General features: G+C 38.9%; 1 protein-coding gene across 19 annotated transcripts in view; it reads left to right on the top strand.

Moving 5' to 3' along the window:
* The window catches only part of LYST (lysosomal trafficking regulator), a 176,254-nt gene that overhangs the window by 7,323 nt on the left and 145,937 nt on the right, over positions 1-22,994 (top strand). For 11 of the 19 annotated variants that reach the window (XM_059882416.1, XM_059882415.1, XM_059882418.1 and 8 more), the window contains 2 exons: positions 8,098-8,306; positions 20,901-20,990. The exons of 2 other annotated variants lie outside the window; for them this stretch is intronic. The gene's annotated coding sequence lies outside the window, so the exon portion shown is untranslated. Of the gene's footprint in view, positions 1-8,097; positions 8,312-10,436; positions 13,663-13,711; positions 14,091-20,900; positions 20,991-22,994 lie in introns of those variants that run through there. 6 more of the 19 variants (XM_059882412.1, XM_059882420.1, XM_059882413.1 and 3 more) reach the window with 4 other exon arrangements.

The raw sequence follows: 22,994 nt of genomic DNA, 5'->3' as shown, positions 1-22,994 counted from the left end.
CCTAAGATTATTCTAACCCCACAACACTGCCCTGAAATGTTCTGGGTATGTCTTGTTCTATAAGGGTCTGGAAATTTGAAGGAAGTTATGAATTAATCTCTAGAGGAAATTTTGGAAGCCATTATTATATAGATGACCCCTGAAACCTTGGATGGATAAGATTGTCAAAGAACACAAAGGGAAGTGAGGCAGAGGGGAGAATGCAGAGGCTCACCAATGTGAAGGAGCTGGTGAAGAAGCATCCAGACAAGGAGACAGAAGGAGAGGTCAGAGGGGCAGGAGGAAAACCAAAAGAGATTTGGCATCTTCCATGTCATGAGATGGAGCAGGACATGACAACCCATTCCAGTATTCTTACCTGGAGAATCCCACAGACAGACTGTAGGCTGTACAGGCTACAGACTGAAGCTTGGCCAGCTCTAGTCCATGGGGTCACAAAGAATCAGACATGACTAAAGCAACTTAGCATGAACACACACATGTCAAGAGACAAGAGAAATTTAAGAATGAGTGATTAATAATCTCATATGCTTTATTGAAAAGACCCTGATGTTGGGAAAGACTGAAGGCAGGAGGAAAGGGGGATGACAGAAGATGAAATGGTTGGATGGCATTACCAACTCAATGGACATGAGTTTGAGCAAGCTCCGGGAGTTGGTGATGGACAGGGAGGCCTGGCGTGCTGCAGTCCATGAGGTTGCAAAGAGTCGGACACGACTGAGTGACTGAACTGACTCACTGACTGATGCCTCATGTTCCTCAGAGAGGTCAAACGAGACAAGGATATCCGTTGGATTGAGTCTGGCAGTTAGAAGTTTATTGTTGGTCTTGACTTGAATAGTTTCAGTAGAGTGGTATGTGCAAAATCCAAGCTGCTGTGTACAGAGTATGTGTGTGTGGCAGGGGGCTGGGGGGGGGGGGGAGTGAAAAGACTACTTCCAGTGCAGATTACCCTTGAGTAATCTTGAAAGAGGAAGATGTCAACAGGCTTTTTTTCTTTCTTTCTTTTTAAACATAGAGAAAAAGCCAATGGAGATGAAGGGTTAAAAACTGAGAAGAAAATGGAAGTGCTAGCAGTGCCTCCTAATAATGTCTAGTCAGTAATTTTGTAGTAATCAGAAGAGTGAAAGTGAGAGAAAGAAATATTTTAGATCAAGGAAGACAAACTTCATAATAACCATAATTTGTCAGAAACTGAAATGGGTGGAGAGTGTTTATAGAAAGGAGGGAATTCCTAATTTGGATGAAATATTGGAAAGTGACATCTAGGTTGTGGATTAACTCTAGGTTTCTGTTTTTTTCCCCCTCTACTTTTAATCCTGTGTTTTTGTGGAATAGTAGAACCATGTTCCATCTCCAAGGTTGTTATTAGAATGGATTTGCTATTTTCTATGGATTTGTTCTTATAATTCTCACTTACTAGCTTTTTTAAAAGTTAACTGTGTTTGTACATTGGAAATATTTTCTGGTTAAGTATATTTGTTTTCTATTGTGGTTACATTTGATTCTTGGCTGAATTCACTGGTTTTGGTAATTTCTATTTAACAAAAGTGAATTCATATCTATATACATGTTTTCTGTTATGAACATATAAAGAGCAATAATAGTATGTTAATTTTTTTCTTCCCTCTTTAAATTTGTTCTGATCAAAATGTAATTTGCTGCAGTGGAATTCTTACTAGTTTTGTAGTTCACTTGTCTTGGTTCCTTAGGTTGAAGAGTAATAATCATGAAGTGAAGTGAAGTCACTCAGTTGTGTCTGACTCTTTGGGACCCCATGGACTGTAGCCTACCAGGCTCCTCCATCCATGGGATTTTCCAGGCAAGAGTACTGGAGTGGGTTGCCATTTCCTTCTCCAGGGGAACTTCCCGACCCAGGGATCGAACCCGGGTCTCCCGCATTGTAGGCAGACGTTTTACTGTCTGAGCTACCAGGGAAGCCCTAATTGCATAAATATTTTTTCAACAACATAATTATTATACAAAGTTTAGATGAGTGTAAAATTAAAACAATGGTGAGAATGGGTTCTTCAATTATTATAACTATGTACTTTATTTGAAAGGCAAGGAGAACATTAGTCAGTTCATAAAATGCATTCATTGTTACATTTTCTGAATATTCGTTCATTGAAGTGCAAAAATCAGTGTATCCTGGCCAATGGTAAGAGGAAATTTTGCTGGTGTGACTTGTAGGGCAGCTGTTTATATTTGTCAGCTCACTCTTACACTACTTTTTGATATTTACTTATCTGAACCTTTAATACACTATGACTTTTCTTTTAGTCTATTAAAGATTAAAATCCTTTGCCATTTTCTGGATTTCCTATTAACGATGATTCCAAAGACAGTAATGCTGATAACTGTTCCTGCTTTTCTCTGTTAGCTTTATTTTAAAATTTTGGAGTCTATTTCTAAAGTCATACATTCCATATTACTGAAATGTATTTATTTTCTCTACATCTTATTTTTTTTTTAATAGAATCTCTGGTTTTGACAAAACCTAATGATGCGCAGTTTAAAGAAACATTTAGAATGTGTAATTTTAATCTTAATCTTGATGCTTACAGTTACTATATGACTATTCAGTTCAGTTCAGTTGCTCAGTCGTGTCCAGTTCTTTGCGACCCCATGAATTGCAGCACGCCAGGCCTCCCTGTCCGTCACCAACTCCCGGAGTTCACCCAAACTCGTGTCCATTGAGTCAGTGATGCCATCTAGCCATCCCATCCTCTGTCATCCCCTTCTCCTCCTGCCCCCAATCCCTCCAAGCATCAGAGTCTTTTCCAATAAATTAGCTCTTCGCATGAGGTAGCCAAAGTATTGGAGTTTCAGCTTTAGCATCAGTCCTTCCAAAGAACACCCAGGACCGATCTCCTTCAGAATGGACTGGTTGGATCTCCTTGCAGTCCAAGGGACTCTCAAGAGTCTTCTCCAACACCACAGTTCACAAGCATTACAGTATTACTATTTTCTGACTATTGTACTGTTAACGAAAGCCCATAGCCTAAAAAATACTTAGAGATCATCTACTTGTGTCTTTGTTTGAATATGTATAAGAAGAATGGGGATCAGAAAAGCACTTTGCCTGAGATCCCAAAGAATTTGACGCAAAACAGAAAACTGAAAGTGTTTTGACTTTTAGTCTAGTATTCTTTCTCTTATACCACCAAATTCTTGAATATTTTAATACACTTAAAAAATGTAATCCCATAGCTAAAAGATGCCTTATACAACATGGAAAACAATGGTGTTTGGTTTCTAGTATGTAGTTCATGTGTAACTTTAACCCTTTTTCTTTGCACATGTCTACATGCAGATCACAGTGATAGAAACTAGATTGTAATGATACCAGTGTGGTTGAAAAACAATATAAAGTGTAGGTTGAATCTGAAATGCATTATCTCAGAAACTGTTTAATATGTATTTCTGTTTTACTTCTGTTCTTGATCACTCCCAGTCCCTGTGCCCTTCTCTCCTACTATCTGTCCATCCTCATGAATGGTTAGAGAACAGCAGATGAAGCAACCAGATCTCAGTTTGGTCTTACTGTTGTTTTTCTTGCTGTGAACTCTTCTGTAATAGTAAACACATTTGTCTATAATTGCCTCAGCTGAATTTTTTTCTTTAGAAGGGAAGCTAATTTTCATTGTGTCTGTAAGAATTACAGAGGAATGAGGAAACCAGAACAATCTACATTTGCAAGAAGTCTTTCAAGCTTGTCAATACCTGTGTTCAGTATTTTTGAAACTTATTTTGCAGGCCCTTTACCTTATACAATATATATGTTAAAAACTGTTCATCATTATGATGTTACTCTATAAATTATTTTTTACTGTTTTTGTTTCACATTTAGCATAAGGCTCCAGGATTTTGTGTGTGTGTGTTTCTTTAGGAGGTATGGAAAACCACCATGTCTACTGTTGATTTTAAAGAACTTTGAGGCGCTTCCCACTGGGTGGGGGCGGAGCGCGGGCCGCCGAAGCTTCGGCGGAGGCTGCAGGTGAGCGCGCGCACGCGCCGCGGCGGCGGCCCGGCCCGAGGTGAGGGAGAAAATAAATAAATAAAGAACTTTGAAACTGTAAACTCCGAATCATACTCTTTAACATAGGAAGAATAAACATCTACGCTTTTATCGCTGAAGTTTTTTGTTTCTAATCTAAATATTAGTAAAGGTTTTTAGGTGTTTCTGTAGCACTTTCCTTAATACATTAAGTTCTTGCGTGGTATGGAGAAAGGCTCCTGTAAATGTGCCTGTTTATTTCTCAGTGCTTTAGGTGTGGGAATATTTCATAAAGGAATTTGAGTAACAAAATGTTTACTGTCAAAGTTAGTATTAAATGAATTGGTTTCTATTTATTGACCTCTTACTATTTGACTTATTTTTAAACAAATAAGACCTGATTTCCCTTGATAAAATATAATCTAGCTTTGAAAGAAACAGTGTAATCCCATAATACAATGTAGTGAGTCCTAAGATGCAGGCATTTAGAAAAGTAATTGGTAGTTAGTGGGAATTTCGTAGCAGCAGCAACATGATTTAAAAAAAAAAAAAAAGTGAAATAATGTTGAGAACCTTTAGGAGGAATTATGGCATGGTACATTGTGTTTTGAGATGTGTTGAGAGATTAAAAACAAAAGTTAGCGGAGGGAATTCCATAGCATGATAATAAGGAATTAGGATCTTATTCCCTAGGAATTGAAGTACCATTTATTATTTTAAGGAATGTGGCTGACATTTTTAGCAGTTGTAGAATTTGAACTGAATGGAAATGCACCAGGAAAAGCGACCAATTAAGAGGCTGTTGGTATTGCAAGTGAGAGAGATGAGGACCGGAGAATGCTTCGTCATAAGATGAGAGGGCAAGGACCAGATTCAAGGTGATGATCATAACAGCTAACAATTATTGATCTTTTGACAGTCTGCCAGGCAGAGTGCTATCTCATTTAGTTTTAACATTCACAACAACTCGAGGTGCTCTTAGGAACTCAGTTTTATAGATAAGAAACTGAGACTTAGAGGAAATCAAGTCTAAGGTCACAGAATAAGCGAGTAGGAGATGCAGAGGTGAACCAGCCAGCTGTCAAGAGGAAGAATTGACTACCCAGATGAAGTGCTATTCTTTCTTTTTCTCTTGAGTGGCTGGGTAGAGGCCATTAACTGAAACAGGAATGAGGAAGGAAGAGCTGATTTGTTGGAGGGAGGAGTCAGTGTTTGTTTTGAAGAAGAGAAATTTGATAGAATACAGAGAGACTGCCTGGTTCTGAATCCTGCGTCTGATACTTGTAGCTCTGTGACCTTGAACAGTTACCTAACCTCACTGTGCTTCAATTTCCAACATGTGACAAATAAGGGTATATTTGTAGTTACAAGACTGTTATGAGGATTAAACCAACCACTCCAATAGAGTGCTTATGGAAGTGCCCAGTGTGTAGTAATTAAACATGGTAGGTATTAGGTGTATCACCATCATTATCATTCTGTAAAAATCTAGAGATCTGTTACGGAGATGGATGAGCTATTCAGTGTAAAACTTCTAGCAAAATTATTCCCAGTAGGAATGTACAGCCCAGAGAGATGATTTAGTTGACGGGCCTTCATCGTTCCTTTTGGTGCAGCCACAATGTCTCAAAATTTCCATTCTTTTATGGTGCCCAGGATCAAATACAGATAATCTTTTGAGTTATCTGCTTGTCCAATTTGTTTTAGAGAAAACGAACTGCTTTTTGAAGGGCTTTAGTGTGATACACTTGGGTATGACTTTCTTGGAATTTCCTTTAAAATTCTGCCTTGCTACACTGTGCTTGGGTTCCTTATTTCCTGGCCACGTTTTTGTACAAGGAGCCAGGATGACCTCTCCTTTCTGAGCCAATCAAATTTTCCTCCACATTTACTAGTTAAGGGTTATTATATAGTTCTATATATGGCAGAAAGTGAAGAGGAACTAAAAAGCCTCTTGATGAAAGTGCAAGTGGAGAGTGAAAAAGTTGGCTTAAAGCTCAACATTCAGAAAACGAAGATCATGGCATCTGGTCCACCACTTCATGGGAAATAGATGGGGAAACAGTGGAAACAGTGTCAGACTTTATTTTTCTGGGCTCCAAAATCACTGCAGGTGGCGACTGCAGCCATGAAATTAAAAGACGCTTACTCCTTGGAAGGAAAGCTATGACCAACCCAGATAGCATATTCAAAAGAAGAGACATTACTTTGCCAACAAAGGTTCGTCTAGTCAAGGCTATGGTTTTTCCTGTGGTCATGTATGGATGTGAGAGTTGGACTATGAAGAAGGCTGAGCGCCGAAGAATTGATGCTTTTGAACCGTGGTGTTGGAGAAGACTCTTGAGAGTCCCTTGGACTGCAAGGAGATCCAACCAGTCCATTCTGAAGGAGATCAGCCCTGGGATTTCTTTGGAAGGAATGATGCTAAACCTGAAACTCCAGTACTTTGGCCACCTCATGCAAAGAGTTGACTCATTGGAAAAGACTGTGATGCTGGGAGGGATTGGGGGCAGGAGGAGAAGGAAACGACAGAGGATGAGGTGGCTGGATGGCATCACTGACTCGATGGACGTGAGTCTCAGTGAACTCCGGGAGTTTGTGATGGACAGGGAGGCCTGGCGTGCTGCGATTCATGGGGTCGAAAGAGTCGGACACGACTGAGCGACTGAGCTGATCTGATATATTTAATATGGAACACTAGGTCAGAGCCAGTCAACTTTTATCCCTCTTATGTTGCAATCCCCATTAGAGCGGAAGGTGTTACTTGTTGTTAAAATATAAATACTTCTTTCCAGGAGGAGCAGAATTTTCTTTTTTTCAGTTCACTTCTTGATGTGAATGAGACATGAGGAAACATGGAAAATGATAACATGAACCTGTAGAAGACCTTGAGAAGTTTAGGATGGCAGGATATATTGCCTGGAGGACAGATAGGCATGATTACTGCCTAATTATAGTTACACTTAGTGCCAGACCCAATCACTAGAATGTGCTGACAGGTAATATTCTAAAAGATATAGTTTGGCTGTGAAAGTGTTAATCACTAAGTCATGTCCGATTCTTTGTGACCCTATGGGCTATAGCCTGCCAGGCTCTTCAGTCCATGAAATTCTCCAGGCAAGAATACTGGAGTGGGTAGCCTTTCCCTTCTCCAGGGGATCTTCCTGATCCAGGGATTAAACCTAGGTCTCCTGCATTGCAGGCAGATTCTTTTTTGGTTTGGCTATGCGACATTTCTCAAAAATTTAATGCCGTATTAGGAAGAACATTGGATAGGAATCTGAAGATGTAAAGCCCTGTGACTTTTGGGAAATCTCTTAACCTCCATCTGTCTTAGGGTTCTTATCTATTAATGTAAAATTTTGAGGGAGATACTGCTGCTGCTGCTGCTAAGTCACTTCAGTTGTGTCCGACTCTGTGCGACCCCATAGATGGCAGCCCACCAGGCTCTACCATCCCTGTGATTCTCCAGGCAAGAACACTGGAGTGGGTTGCCATTTCCTTCTCCAGTGCATGAAAGTGAAGAGTGAAAGTGAAGTCGCTCAGTCGTGTCCGACTCTCAGCGACCCCATGGACTGCAGCCCACCAGGCTCCTCTATCCATGGGATTTTTTCCAGGCAAGAGTATTAGAGTGGGCTCTGTTAAGATAGTTATCCAGACTGTAAACGATTTGCCTTTGCAGACAATGTTATATGAGGTATTTATATCTATAAGGCTCTTCTCTAGGTTGTTTAAACTACAGTGTCCCTGAAAGTGGCATTGTGAGAGAACCCTGGGAAGAAGGTTTGGGGAAGTTCTGGTGTTAACATCATCAAGCTTAACTGGCCTTAGGGTTTGCCTCACATGTGCTACCCTACTTTTGGAGCCCTTTCCTTGATCATCAGGGCCACCCCAAATGACTTGGATGTGTGGGAACACCTTCTCCCCTTGCTTGACAGGGAACTGGGTTGGGGGCATGACAAATGTGTTCTTAGCCATCTGAATTGGAACTGTCAGTTGAGTTCCCCAGGGGGACTGGGGTAGTTACTCAGAATCCTTAGGGTCCAAAGTTCAAAGTTTTAATGACATTTTTTTTCTTCCCATGAATACCACATTAGTATTCAAGGAGCTGGAGACCAGTCTAAACTTCATAAGAATGTGTGACATCCTGACTGTGAACCAGATATTCTTTCATGCAGAATTCGGAAAATCAAGTTCAATATTTGTCAAGAAGCACCTGAGCTCTAAACAACAGCTATAATCTGAAACAACTGTCATAATTTCTTTTGAAGTTAATCATTAAATGGAAGTTGAACATCATCCTCAAGTATGGTGAATTATCAGTAATTATGGGATTGTGATTTATCTTGCAAAAAAGGTTTATATTATCACTAAGGTAGTTTTTCAGAGAAGGCAATGGCACCCCACTCCAGTACTCTTGCCTGGAAAATCCATGGACGGAGGAGCCTGGTAGGCTGCAGTCCATGGGGTCGCTAAGAGTCGGGCACGACTGAGGGACTTCACTTTCACTTTTCACTTTCCTGCATTGGAGAAGGACATGGCAACCCACTCCAGTGTTCTTGCCTAGAGAATCCAAGGGACAGGGGAGCCTGGTGGGCTGCCATCTATGGGGTCGCACAGAGTTGGACACGACTGAAGCAACTTAGCAGCAGCAGCAGTAAGGTAGTTTTTATGGATCTCCGATTTAGCTATTTAATTTAGAACTTTGTTGAAGTGTCACACCCTTTAATTCTCATTTTAAATTCCAAGGATTTTGTAAAAATAAGCCCATGAAATATGTTTTACTTTTTCATATTCAATGACTATCAAATTTTACTTCAATTTTCTCAAGAGAATATTTATTTTCCACTATAACATAGGTTGTAAAGATGCTTATATTAATAAATATAGGTAATAAATGGATAAGCAACAAGAGTATATTGTACAACACGGGAAAATATAGCCATTAGTTTGTAGTAACTTTAAATGGAAGATAATTTATAAAAATATTAAATCACTATGTTGTACACCTGAAACTAATGTAATATTATTATAAATCAACTATACTTCAATTAGAATAAAAGCAAGTAAGCTATTTGTAAGAAGAAAAAAATTTGGTATGTAAATAATATCATCGTAAACTTTCTGTCTTAAGTCTGTAGTTGGGAATCATTCTGATAGCTATTATTTAATATATCTAGTATGACCAAACATTTACAAGGTAAAGCCTAGGTTAGCAGATATTTGCTTCTTAGATGTTGTATAATTTAACTCAACCGATATGTCTTATCTAGCTGATTCTTTAAAGAGAATTGTATTATCTGAACAAGATCATTTCCTAGTATATTCTCCCTTCCCCCATCCAAATCTCTTGTATGTTTGGCTCTGTGCTATGGTTACAAAATTGTGTAGGGGGAGATTTTTGAATCTTGTTTACAGGTGTACAGATTGCAGACTAGTGAACTTTGAGTAAAGATTCTGGGCAACATTCTGGGCAATGTTTAGAGGCAGTGTTAAGGAAACTTCCTTACCCATTGATTTTTAATTGACCTGACAGAAAAAAAGCTGTGTCTTCTAAATGTCGTTATTTTAGTTCCAGTTAATTAGCTCTAAAAATATAATATAACTCCCAAGACAATTGTCATAGGACCTTGAAATGCTGGCTTTCATTATTGTCACCTATAGAATGTGGGGTTGGAGAGTATGAAGTGGAAAGTTTCTGCCATTTGTAACTGCACGAAATGATAAAAATAGTGTTATCATTTTTTCCTCAAGTTTTTTTGATCTTTAGTGATATGTTGCAAAGAATCTGTGAGATCTTTGGCAAAGTCATAAATCAGTTTATAATCAATATATACTAAACTCTGTGAAGAAATGGGATTTAGCATAGTTAAGAGTTCATGTGAACAACCCTTATTTTCATGAAAGCTGCTTCAGATTGCAACAGATTCTGATTGAGTAAGAATTCACTGAGTACTAATTATTTTGTGTAATTTTTGTGTAAGTCTCACAATAATCCTATGATTTTTAGTAGTCTTCTATTTTTTGGTACCTAATACATTTCTGAAAAATATTCTTTGTGATTATAATTTCTCTAATACTACTGTAAGTAGCAGATTTAGTAAGTATGTACCTAATACTGGGTTGGTCAAAAAGTTCATTTGCATTTTCCCATAACATCATGCAAAAAAAGGCAAATGAACTTTTTGGCCAATCCAATATTATTTTAAAAGACAATTTACCAGAAATTTTGGTGTTCAGTGAAAAATTAAGAATTGAGTCCTTTAGATGATGCTGTTAGATGAGGAAAAGTATGGTTTTTAATCAGGCCATAAGAATAAAGTTCATTATTATAACATTTTTTCTTGTTAGTTTTCTTTTTCTTCTTGTTTACTGTAGAAGTCACAAGACAAGGAAAAAGGCAAAAAATGCAGATACTTTCTGCTTTTATTTTCAGTGTTTCCTTGGAAACTCCATCATCAGATCAGATCAGATCAGATCAGTCGCTCAATCTTGTCCGACTCTTTTCGACCCCATGAATTGCAGCACACCAGGCCTCCCTGTCCGTCACCAGCTCCCGGAGTTCACTGAGACTCACGTCCATCGAGTCAGTGATGCCATCCAGCCATCTCATCCTCTGTCGTCCCCTTCTCCTCTTGCCCCCAATCCCTCCCAGCATCAGAGTCTTTTCCAATGAGTCAACTCTTCACATGAGGTGGCCAAAGTACTGGAGTCTCAGCTTTAGAATCATTCCTTCCAAAGAAATCCCAGGGCTGATCTCCTTCAGAATGGACTGGTTGGATCTCCTTGCAGTCCAAGGGACTCTCAAGAGTCTTCTCCAACACCACAGTTCAAAAGCATCAATTCTTTGGTGCTCAGCTTTCTTCAAAGTCCAACTCTCACATCCATACATGACCACAGGAAAAACCATAGCCTTGACTAGACAAACTTTTGTTGGCAAAGTAATGTCTGTGCTTTTGAATATGCTGTCTAGGTTGGTCATAACTTTCCTTCCAAGGAGTAAGTGTCTTTTAATTTCATGGCTGCAGTCACCATCTGCAGTGATTTTGGAGCCCAGAAAAATAAAGTCTGACACTGTTTCCACTGTTTCCCCATCTATTTCCCATGAAGTGATGGGACCAGATGCCATGATCTTCGTTTTCTGAATGTTGAGCTTTAAGCCCACTTTTTCACTCTCCACTTTCACTTTCATCAAGAGGCTTTTTAGTTCCTCTTCACTTTCTGCCATAAGGGTAGTGTCATCTGCATATCTGAGGTTATTGATATTTCTCCCGGCAATCTTGGTTCCAGCTTGTGCTTCCTCCAGCCCAGCGTTTCTCATGATGTACTCTGCATATAAGTTAAATAAGCAGGGTGGCAATATACAGCCTTTACGTACTCCTTTTCCTATTTGGAACTAGTCTGTTGTTCCATGTCTATATTTCTAACCCTTGCTTCCTGACGTGAATATGAATTTCTCAAGAGGCAGATCAGGTGGTCTGGTATTCCATCTCTTTCAGAATTTTCCACAGTTTATTGTGATCCACACAGTCAAAGGCTTTGGCATAGTCAATAAAGCAGAAATTGATGTTTTTCTGGAACTCTCTTGCTTTTTCCGTGATCCAGTGGATGTTGGAAATTTGATCTCTGGTTCCTCTGCCTTTTCTAAAACCAGCTTGAACATCAGGAAGTTCATGGTTCACATATTGCGGAAGCCATATGCATACCCTTAATTTTTCTGCAAACTGGTCTGAGGAAAGAGTGTAGTGATCTTTTCTTCCTCTAGATGGCACTCTCTGTTGGAACATGTTACGCTGGTGTCAAGCATTTAAAATCAGTTCAGTCACTCAGTCCAGTCCACTCTTTCCGACCCCATGAACTGCAGCACGCCAGGCCTGCCTGCCTATCACCAACTCCCCGAGTTTACCCAAACTCATGTCCATTGAGTCGGTGCTGCCATCTCATCCACTGTTGCCCCTTCTCCTCCCGCCCTCAATCTTTCCCAGCATCAGGGTCTTTTCCAATGAGTCAGCTCTTTGCATCATGTGGCCAAAATATTAGAGTTTCAGCTTCAACATTCGTCCTTCCAATGAATATTCAGAACTGATTTCCTTTAGGATGGACTGATTGGATCTCCTTGCAGTCCAAGGGACTCTCAAGAGTCTTCTCCAACATCACAGTTCAAAAGCATCAATTTTTTGGTGCTCAGATTTCTTTAGAGTTCAACTCTTACATCTATACATGACTACTGTAAAAACCATAGCCTTGACTAGATGGACCTTTGTTGGCAAAGTAATGTCTCTGCTTTTCAATATGCTATCTAGGCTGGTCATAACTTTCCTTCCAAGGAGTAAGCGTCTTTTAATTTCATGGCTGCAATCACCATCTGCAGTGATTTTGGAGCCCAAAAAAATAAAGTCTGTCACTGTTTCCACTGTTTCCCCATCTGTTTGCCCTGAAGTTATGGGACCAGATACCATGGTCTTCGTTTTCTGAATATTGAGCTTTAAGCCCACTTTTTCACTCTCCACTTTCACTTTCATCAAGAGGCTGTTTAGTTCCTCTTCATTTTCTGCCATAAGGGTGGTGTCATCTGCATATCTGAGGTTATTGATATTTCTCCCAGCAGTCTTGATTCCAGCTTGTGCTTCCTCCAGCCCAGAGTTTCTCATGATGTACTCTGCATATAAGTTAAATAAGCAGGGTGACAGTATACAGCCTTGACGTTCTCCTTTTCCTATTTGGAACCAGTGTGTTGTTCCATGTCCAGTTCTAACTGTTGCTTCCTGACCTGTGTATAGGTTTCTCAAGAGGCAGGTCGGGTGGTCTGGTATTCTCATCTCTTTCAGAATTTTCCACAGTTTATTTTGATCCACACAGTCAAAGGCTTTGGCATAGTCAATAAAGCAGAAATAGATGTTTTTCTGGAACTCTCTTGCTTTTTCAATGATCCAGCAGATATTGGCAGTTTGATCTCTGGCTCCTCTGCCTTTTCTAAAAACAGCTTGAACATCTGGAAGTTCATGATTCACGTATTGCTGAAGCCTGTCTTGGAGAATTTTGAGCATTACTTTACTAGCGTGTGAGATGAGTGCAATTGTGTGGTAGTTTGAGCATTCTTTGGCATTGCCTTTCTTTGGGATTGGAATGAAAACTGACCTTTTCCAGTCTTGTGCCCACTGCTGAGTTTTCCAAATTTGCTGGCATATTGAGTGCAGCACTTTCACAGCATCATCTTTTAGGATTTGAAATAGCTCAACTGGAATTCCATCACCTCTACTAGCTTTGTTTGTTCCAGGATGTCTGGCTCTGGGTGAGTGATCAGACCATCATGGTTATCTGGGTTCATGAAGATCTTTTTTGTATAGTTCTGTGTATTCGTGCCACCTCTTCTTAATATCTTCTGTTTCTGTTTGGTCCATACCATTTCTGTCCTTTTGCCAAGAGAATGCACTGGTCATAGCAAACGCCCTCTTCCAGCAACATAAGACTCTACAGATGGAGATCACCAGATGGTCAACACCAAAATCAGATTGATTATATTCTTTGCAATCAAAGATGGAGAAGCTCTATACAGTCAGCAAAAACAAGACTGGAGCTGACTGTGGCTCAGATCATGAACTCCTTATTGCCAAATTCAGACTTAAATTGAAGGAAGTGGGGGAAACCACTAGACCATTCAGGTATGACCTAAATCAAATCCCTTATGATTATACAGTGGAAGTGCCAAATAGATTTAAGGGACTAGATCTGATAGACAGAGTGCCTGATAAACTATGGACGGAGGTTCATGACATTGTACAGGAGACAAGGATCAAGACCACCCCCAAGAAAAAGAAATGCAAGAAAGCAAAATGGCTGTCTAAGGAGGCCTTACAAATAGCTGTGAAAAGAAGGGAAGCAAAAAGCAAAGGAGAAAAGGAAAGATATAAGCATCTGAATGCAGAGTTCCAAAGAATAGCAAGAAGAGATAAGAAAGCCTTCCTCAGCGATCAATGCAAACAAATAGAGGAAAACAACAGAATGGGAAAGACCAGAGATCTCTTGAAGAAAATTAGAGATATCAAGGCAACATTTCATGCAAAGATGGGCTCGATAAAGGACAGAAATGGTATGGACCTAACAGAAGCGTTTAAAATTGAACTGCATAAAACATTTACCAAAAATGCTTGCTGCTGCTGCTGCTGCTGCTAAGTCGCTTCAGTCGTGTCTGACTCTGTGCAACCCCATAGACGGCAGCCCACCACCAGGCTCCTCTGTCCCTGGGATTCTCCAGGCAAGAACACTGGAGTGGGTTGCCATTTCCTTCTCCAATGCATGAAAGTGAAAAGTGAAAGTGAAGTCGCTCAGTCGTGCCCGACTCTTAGCGACCCCATGGATTGCAGCCTACCAGGCTCCTCTATCCATGGGATTTTCCAGGCAAGAGTACTGGAGTGGAGTGCCATTGCCTTCTCCGAAAATGCTTACCGATGTCATATAATCTCTGAAGATCCACATAGCAACTCCGTGGACATTTTATGGGGAGGAGGCCAAACTTCACACATAGAGCTCTGTGTGACTGGACAGTAATTGTTTGATTCCAAATCTCCCGCCTTTGTTTTCACCATTGTTATAATACTAATAATTTGACTGTTCAGAACAGATTCAGAAACTAGCAAAAACAGACTAGTACACATTTATTGAAATATTTATTAAGTAATAAATATTGGTTGAATTAATGAATTAGTGAAAAAGTGAATTGTAGCACAGTAGACTCTGTCCTCCTTATCACCAAGACCACTCATTATTTAATAGTTCTTGAGGAAGAAACTTAGTGACCACTGGAGAACTTTTTGCCATATTGTTGAGATTTTGTCTTCTGTGGTAAATGTAGTATCATCAGTAGCACTGCTTAAAGCATAGAATCGATAATATATTTTAAAAATGCCTAAAAGTTAAGAATATGTAGTCATGACTTGGTGTAGGGGCAGGTGTAGTAGCCCTACCATATTTCACGAAGGTGAATGTTTGAAAAATACATTGTACTGAGGATGATAGCATAATTCTGTGATCTTTTGGATAATAGGTTGTGGCAGAGCCAGAACCAGAACCAGATCAGAGCTAAAATATCAAAGTCAGCCTTCCTAAAATGTCTGTGGGAGGTCTCACTCAGTAAAAGCAAAGCTCATTTTATTGACCATTGCATTTCCAGAAGGTAAAGGAAATACTCGGGGAGCTGATACTCTGAGCCTAATTTTGACCCTCTGTGAGGGCTTTGTTAGTGAACATAATGGGAAGAGCTAATGTCCAGAAAACTAACTTCATGATTACTCAACTATAGTGACCTTTCACTTCCCCTCCAACACTGACATGCAGAGTCACACTCTGAATGTTGTCATCATCTGGAACTGTTTGATTCAGAAATCTATAAATTCCCATATCTTCCTTGCTACATTCTCTGTTCTCTCTCATAGAGATTGAGTACCTGAATTTCCTCTTTGTGTGGCAACATGTGTCTGGCCTTTTTCTTTTCTCTACCCAGCTTGTACCCCGTTTTTGACCATACGAATTATTCTTTCACCTGTACCCCTGATTCCTTCCTCTTATGCTTCTGCTGCCTCCACTCACCAGAACCCTCATTTCAAGATCAGTGATACAGTCTGTATTCTCTATTATGAGATCCAAGCAGCTGAATCCTGGAGAATCTGAAACGTTTGAGAAAATTGATCACATCAGAAATTCACAGGTTTCAGCCAGCACCCCAGGAAATCCTTTTATTTATCTTTGATCACTATTCTCTCCATCCTTGTTTTCCTGCTTCCCATTTTGCTTTTTGATACCAAACTTACTGTAATTGTTCTGGGGACTTGACTTGAGCCTCTCTTCCTGTCTGGAATGCCTTTCTTCTCTCCTTTTCTCCCTTTACCTGTTCAACTTTTTTCAAAATTATCTCGTTCATGAGGCTTCCCTGACCACTCAGATTGGGTTCAGTACTTCTTACCAGTACACAGTGCCCTGTGTATTGGTTTGCCTTTACCACATAATGTGATCTTCCTGGGGGTGGGCAGAGACTGGGACTGCTTTCCCACTTTGTGCTCTTTGTGCCTGGCACAAAGCAGGTGTTTAGTAAGTTATAGGTAAGTGAATAAATAATAAACAGAAAGAAGACTTGAAGCAAAGCTGGAATATAGAGAATTGGAGATACAGAGTTCCTAAATAGCAAAGAAAAGATAGATAAGGTGCCATATGTAGTTTCTAGAAGGGAAAGTGGTTGTAAGATGTCCATAGACAGAGGCTTTATTGAACAGTTGGAAATAATTTGTGAAGAAAAAGTAGAGGCAATGTGGCCAAATGAACTCACATTTTGAAATAACATGTGCAGGACAAGGAAAGAGAAACAAATAACAAAAACAAAATTATTTATATATAAAAGAGGAACACAACCCTCTGAGAATAATGAGCTAAGATTTTTAAAATGTCAAAACTGACCTTTACATTTTATATATAGAACATGAAAATAACAAGCAAATAATAGATTCTTCTTTTAAACAAACCAACTCTATGATCAGAGACAGAATAAATGCAACTTCTCAATTTCTGTTTTCTTTGCATCTTCTCTAACATGAAGAATGATCTATACACAGATTAATAAGGGTAGAAGTGAGAAGAATAATAGGAGAAAATGTAAGCCCAAGATTGAGAAGGAGATTGTACCAGAACCTCTGGTTGTTCTAAATGAATTCACACCTCAGGTTCAGATTCTGAGAAAATTTGTTAATGTCATTGCTCAACTGGTAATCTTTGAGTTATTACAGTGAATTTGAAAACTTTTAGAAGATTGTGAGGAATAAACTTCCAAAATTATAAAAAAGAATGTAGATTCCATAGACTTTAGTGAGTTTGAAGTTATCTCCACAAAAGCTTCTTAAAGATCATTTTAAAAGATTTGCAAATGTTTACAGAAAGAATAGATGGACAGGAAAGGTTAAGGAGAGTCTCTAAAACTAATTCATGCAGATGACCCAGTTTCTGCTTTTGATAGGGATGTACATGTGCAGATCAAGAGAATGCTGCAGCTGTAATATACATAGAATCCCATGAGGTATTTGACGTCATCTGTTCTATCATTCTGTTTTGGGGGATACATGGAGAGCTGGGCTCTAGTATAGGTACAGTTATTGAACAGCGGAACTTGATTTTAGTTACTGCAGCCGTGTGGGAAATCTCTTAGAGGCTGCTGCTTTTGACACTGTTCCACTCATCACTTTAACACCTCCCACTTCTCACTCTCAGCTGGATTACCCTGTGGTTTATTTCACTGAGAAAATAGAAGCCTCCAAATCTTGGTCTTCCTACTGCCAGATACACGAGTCTTCCTGCATCTGTACTTGTGAACTCTGTCATGCTTCTTACTCCATTGACTCAAGTGCACTGTTCCTTCTGCTTGCACATTGGAGCCTCTTTATTTTGCCTCCTCATTGTTGCTGGTGTTATCTCCTCATTGTAGCTTTTCATCTGTTTTCCTTTTTCTGTTGGAGAAACATGCTACATGAATATGCTATGATAGCTTACAAACATGCCATAATATCTTTTTTTCTTAAAAAACTAAACAATTCCCCTATCCTGAGTCCCCTTCAAGCTGCCACCTATTTCCTTGCTACCCTTTTTGACAGAACTCCTCTAAAGGGTTTTCTAACACCTTGCCTCCATTTCTGCGCCATTCTTTGCCACTCCACTAAGACACTGTTTGACAGGGTTGTCAGTAACTTTCGTGTTGATAAATCCAGTGGTCAGTTCCCCATTTCCATCTTACTCAACCTCTCAGCAGTATTTGACACAGTTGATCACTCTTTCCTGTTTCAGGTTTTCCTCACTTGGTTTCTGGGAAGGACCATGCTCCTGAATTTTTTCTGCCTCACATGCTGTTCCTTCCTGGCCTCCTATGCTGGAATCTCTTCATCTCCCTAACTCAGTGATGTAGACGCCAGGGCTCAGTCCTAGAACCTGTTCTCTGCTCCACTTGCACTCATTCTCTGGGTCCCCGTCCCCCCCCGCCCCTGCGTTGAGTACTCTAGCCACTAGCCACAGTCCCATCATTGCAGAAAGTTCTTTCAGATGGCATTCCTCTGGGTTATTTCATCCATATTATCTCATTAAAATGCATCTGCATGCTGATAACTCCCAAACTGATTCACCTGTTCCAGCCTCCCACCTGAACCCGCTTGGTATATCCAGCTGCCTACCTGATACCCTTTATTTGCTTCTTAAGAGACCTGTCAGACTTGACAGAGCTAAGGGTAAACTTTACTATACTTTCTCTCCCAAACAGTCTTATGTATAAATGATCTGGGCTGTTCCTCACATAGCCTTAAAAAAAACTTGGTAGTCTCTCTTTTTTTTAAAAAAAAATTTTTGGAGGTTAGGCAAGGAAAGGAGGGTGGGCAGGAAGGAGACTTCCACTGTTCGGGAGAGACCGTTCCAGAGGAACACCCCTGTTTCTTTCTACATCTTACTTCAGTCCCTGAAAAGTAAGAGTGAGTGACTTTTCATACTTCTGTAGTAATATCTAACTTCTTTTTTTCTCTTGTATTCAGTATCTGGTGCATCAAATATACACTAGTCTCAATGCCCTGTAATACTTTTTCCCCAGATACTTACATGGACTGTTTTGTTACTTCATTCAGGGTTTTGCTCAGAATGTCCTCTTTAGACATTCCCTGCCAACCCTATCTAAAGTAGCCTTCCTGTCATTCTGTATCCTTATTCTGTTTTACACTGGCATTACATTTATTTTTTGTGTCTCTGCCCCACTAGAATCCATGAGCAAAGGGATTTTTCTTTTTGTGTCAAAAATAATAGCTGGTGTATAGTAACTGTTCAATAAATGTTTGTTTAATTAAATGGCATACTGATGATGACACTTATGTCATTTCTAATGACATAAAACCAGAGGTTATAACTGATACACTGTCAGTTTTTTGTTTGCTTTTTTTTTTGGTTATTTTATATTTTACACTTTGCTAGTCGCTGAATTAGAGAAAATGAAACCTCTTGTTTTTCTGAAAAGGTCATTTATATGATTATAGGCATTTTGCTAGGATTCATTTCATTTATGGTAAAATTTTAAGAGTATAAAAATTCTAGTAATATTGTTGGGAGCAAGTTTTATTTATTATGACATTATAACAATAGTTATAAGTTGAAAATTGTAATGATGATGAATTTGAAATTTGGCATTTTTGCTATAAAGTACAAAAAGTAACAAGACAGGGTCCCTGGCCTTAAGGAACTTGTTACCTAAGAGGTAAGATAGTCATCAGATAAGTAGCTACACAGGGGCAAAAACATGTAATGTTCTAAAAGGCACATTTTCAATTTATTAAAAAACTGTATTTCCATACTTTATGGACACCTAGCATAATATTGAGTGATTTTTTTTAAAGTCAAAGTACAGCTGTGAATAATGAGTGCAGGAGGCAGAGTGCAGGAGGACACAGCTCATTGTTGTGGTGGGTGGGCTTATGATTTTGGATGGATATCCAAGCTGGACCGTGTACAATATGGAGATAAAGAAACCATGTCAGGGGCTTTGTAAGAGCATTAAAAAGTCCCTCCGCTTGACCTGGAAATGTCTCTCAGTAAGAGAAACAGATGGATCCAGTTTTCTGGCAACTTTCACTTCTAGTAGCCAGCCTGAGTTAGCTGGAATCGTTTTAGCATCTGAGATAAATGGCTCCATCTTGTAGTAATCCAGGCTAGAGGGTGCCAATAGTCAGAGCAATTTATACACTACCTCCTTATGCTCATCGTTCGATAGGTGATTTCCTCGTCTGTAATTTTAGAGTTAAAAATATAAGGATGATACAGTAGGAGCAGGTATGGAAGGCGTTTTGAGACTCCACTCCAGGACTCTCTTGTTTGATGGAGCAGTTGATGCCCTGGTGGTTGGCCAGTGGAGTGGGCAAGTAAGACTGAGATCCAGTCTGTGCTTTGGTAGCTGTGTGCCATGGGCTGCACCATCCTAGGAAAAGTGTTTTTTCCCTAATTCACACAAAGTCTTGTGTAGTCTAAGGGCAGTTCTGTCCTATTTCCTGCCTACTTTATTCTCAAGGGCCTAGAATAGTGTGTAGTACAAGAACCGTCTGTCAAGCTGAACGGAATTCAAGACAATGCTCTAGATTTGAGCATTTTAAGCAATTAAAGGTCATTTTGACTTTAAAAGCTTGTGGTTCAAAATAAACCTTACTGTTTGCCTTATAACTATAATAAGAAAATATTTTTCATGCCTCTGCCTGTAAAAGGTAAAAGTTATAGTAAAGGAGAAAACTACAGAGAAGCATCTTCTTGCTATCCCAGAAGTAGGAATTTATCCTTTGATATTCTAGAAATAGCCTTCACTGTGTTATACATAGGCGATTAATTCATTTTTAAAAATTCAGAAAGGGTAGGAAACTTGGTGGTGGTTTATTCATTTGTTGGCTGTAGTATTTTCTGAGTTCTCATGTATCCTCAAATATCTTTTACAGGAAAGTAATAACTTGACTGTCATAGTATATAGATGATATTCTACTGCCTTCTAGATTTCATTATTAAGAAGACAGATGATGCCAAATTCTTCCTCCTTTATAGTGGTTTACTGGAGGTTATAAGTTAGGAGTTGGGAGAGGAGGTGTAGGGAGCTGTGATCAGGTTGTCTTGTACCTATCAAATATGTTCCAAGACTTCATCTCTCAAGATCCCATTCTTAAAGCTACAGGCATTTTTTAGTGTGCTCTTGAGATTAAAAAAAATTGTTGGCTGTTTCATACATCAAATATGAAGACTAGCCTCTGGTTTTTGTGTCAGATTTTTAATTTTTAAAATTATTTGTGTTTAGCTATTGCCATAAATGGTTATCCTGTTTTGTTTTGTTTTATCCTGCTTTTTTTTTTTTTTTTGGTAGGTGTAGCTTTGTTCTAAGAATATTTGTTTCGTCCAGTTCATGAACTCAAATTATAAAGACCCTAAATGTTACAGAAGTGTTGAAAGATTGGTGAGTATTTAATGTAACATATATTAACAGCCAAAATACTTGATTCAGTCTAAGACTTTGAAACTAATAGTTATATGACGTTAATTTAAACCCAAAGTGAAAATAACTAAACTTTCTAGACATGTAAATTATGGTTTATTCATACTGTGGCTCATTGCGCAATGGTTTAAAGGAATGAACTTAATGTTGAGAGGGAAAAGCAAAGTTATAAAAAGGTGCATACGTTTTAAAAATAAATGATACTAAATATGTTATGACTATGATGTATCAAAATTATAAAAATATATATGGAAATGATAAAACAACAACTAAGGAGGTGGAAGAGGTATGGGTGGAGTGTAGCTTTCCTGTACTATAAGGTTTGATTTCTCTACACACATACACATGCACACACCCATCCCCCCAGCACGAGAACTGAACTGAACATAGTTTAATGTTAATACTTGCTAGATCTGAGGTCTGAGTATTTGCTATAATCTCACGTTATAGAATCTTTGTTTTTTTCCAGGCATTTGAAATGTTCCAAAAAAAAATCTTTTAAAAATGCCATGCAATCATCTTTTCAGTTGGCATTCAGAATGGCTGAAAAACATTCAGTTAAATTCAGCATTCTTATTAGGTGTGTGGGAAGAAATAAGTATTTCTTACTGTGCCAGGCAGAAGTGCCCCCCTGCCAGTGTTGTTCTGCTAGTGCTGTTAATAACTAATGCAGCTAGAAGAGTGAAAAGTGTGTGCATATTGGATGGAAAAGTTTACATTTTTTGTAATTTGTAGTTGACACGGTTTTAGATCTGGAAATTCCAAGAAGATCAATAAGAGAGTTCAGTAGGAAGTTTGGATATAGGAGTAAGGTTTGGATATCTCAACATTAATCTACTTCCTATAGGCCCCTTATATACCAGTTTTGTATCCTAGTTAGAATATATATCTCAAAATAAATCTACTTCCTATAGGCCCCTTATATACCAGTTTTGTATCCTAGTTAGAATATATAATGGAGAAGGCAGTGGCACCCCACTCCAGTACTCTTGCTGGAAAATCCCATGGATGGAGGAGCCGGTGGGCTGCAGTCCATGGGGTCTCTAACAGTCGGACATGATTGAGCGACTTGACTTTCACTTTTCACTTTCATGCATTGGAGAAGGAAATGGCAAACCACTCCAGTGTTCTTGCCTGGAGAATCCCAAGGACGGGGGAGCGTGGTGGGCTGCCGTCTATGGGGTCGCACAGAGTCGGACACGACTGAAGCGACTTAGCAGTAGAATATATAATGGAAAATAAAATCCCATTCAGAATAATGATGAAAACTATACGACACCTGGAATAAACCTAACAGAAATATATAACAGTAATTTCTACTTCAAGGAAATAATAAGATAAATGTGCAGGTATTATAAGGTGTTTATTGCAGTTTGTTTATGATAGTAAGAAGCTGGAAACAACCTAAATATTCAACAATGACAAATTGACTACATTGTTATAGTACATCTACTAATGAAACACATGTACTATATGTAAAATACACATGCAGTGGAATGTATTAAAAACAGTAAGCATACAGCTGTTAAACAGAGAAAGAGTTCATGTAGAGATTTCTGAACTATCTAAATGAAACAATCAGGTAATAGATCATTTATATATGATACCCTATATATGTAACTGTGTATGTATTTTATATACATTTTTAAATATGGAAAAATGTTTCTGCATATAATTGTTTTTACTGACATGGCATCTTATGTGTTTAGGAAGTGAGATTGAACTTATTTCCTCATCAATTGTCTAAAAATTCATGTTAATTTCTATTATCTTAATTTCTAGAAGATAGGCCCTAATTATTACCACAGTTTTTTTGTTTTTCACATTTTTTAAAATTTCTAAAGTTTCAGTGTGCCTTGCAACTGATGATGTCTTATATAGTCAGTGGGCTGCATTTGTGGAAGAGTTATATTCTTGCGTACCCTTGAATGAACTTGGTCATAGCTGTTCACAGTGTCAGCCCTT

This window comes from Bos taurus, chromosome 28 (genome assembly GCF_002263795.3).
Source record: "Bos taurus isolate L1 Dominette 01449 registration number 42190680 breed Hereford chromosome 28, ARS-UCD2.0, whole genome shotgun sequence".
NCBI classification, from domain to species: Eukaryota; Metazoa; Chordata; class Mammalia; order Artiodactyla; family Bovidae; genus Bos; species Bos taurus.
Note: the sequence above shows the minus strand (reverse complement) of the source record. Positions and strands in the feature narration are given on the sequence as shown.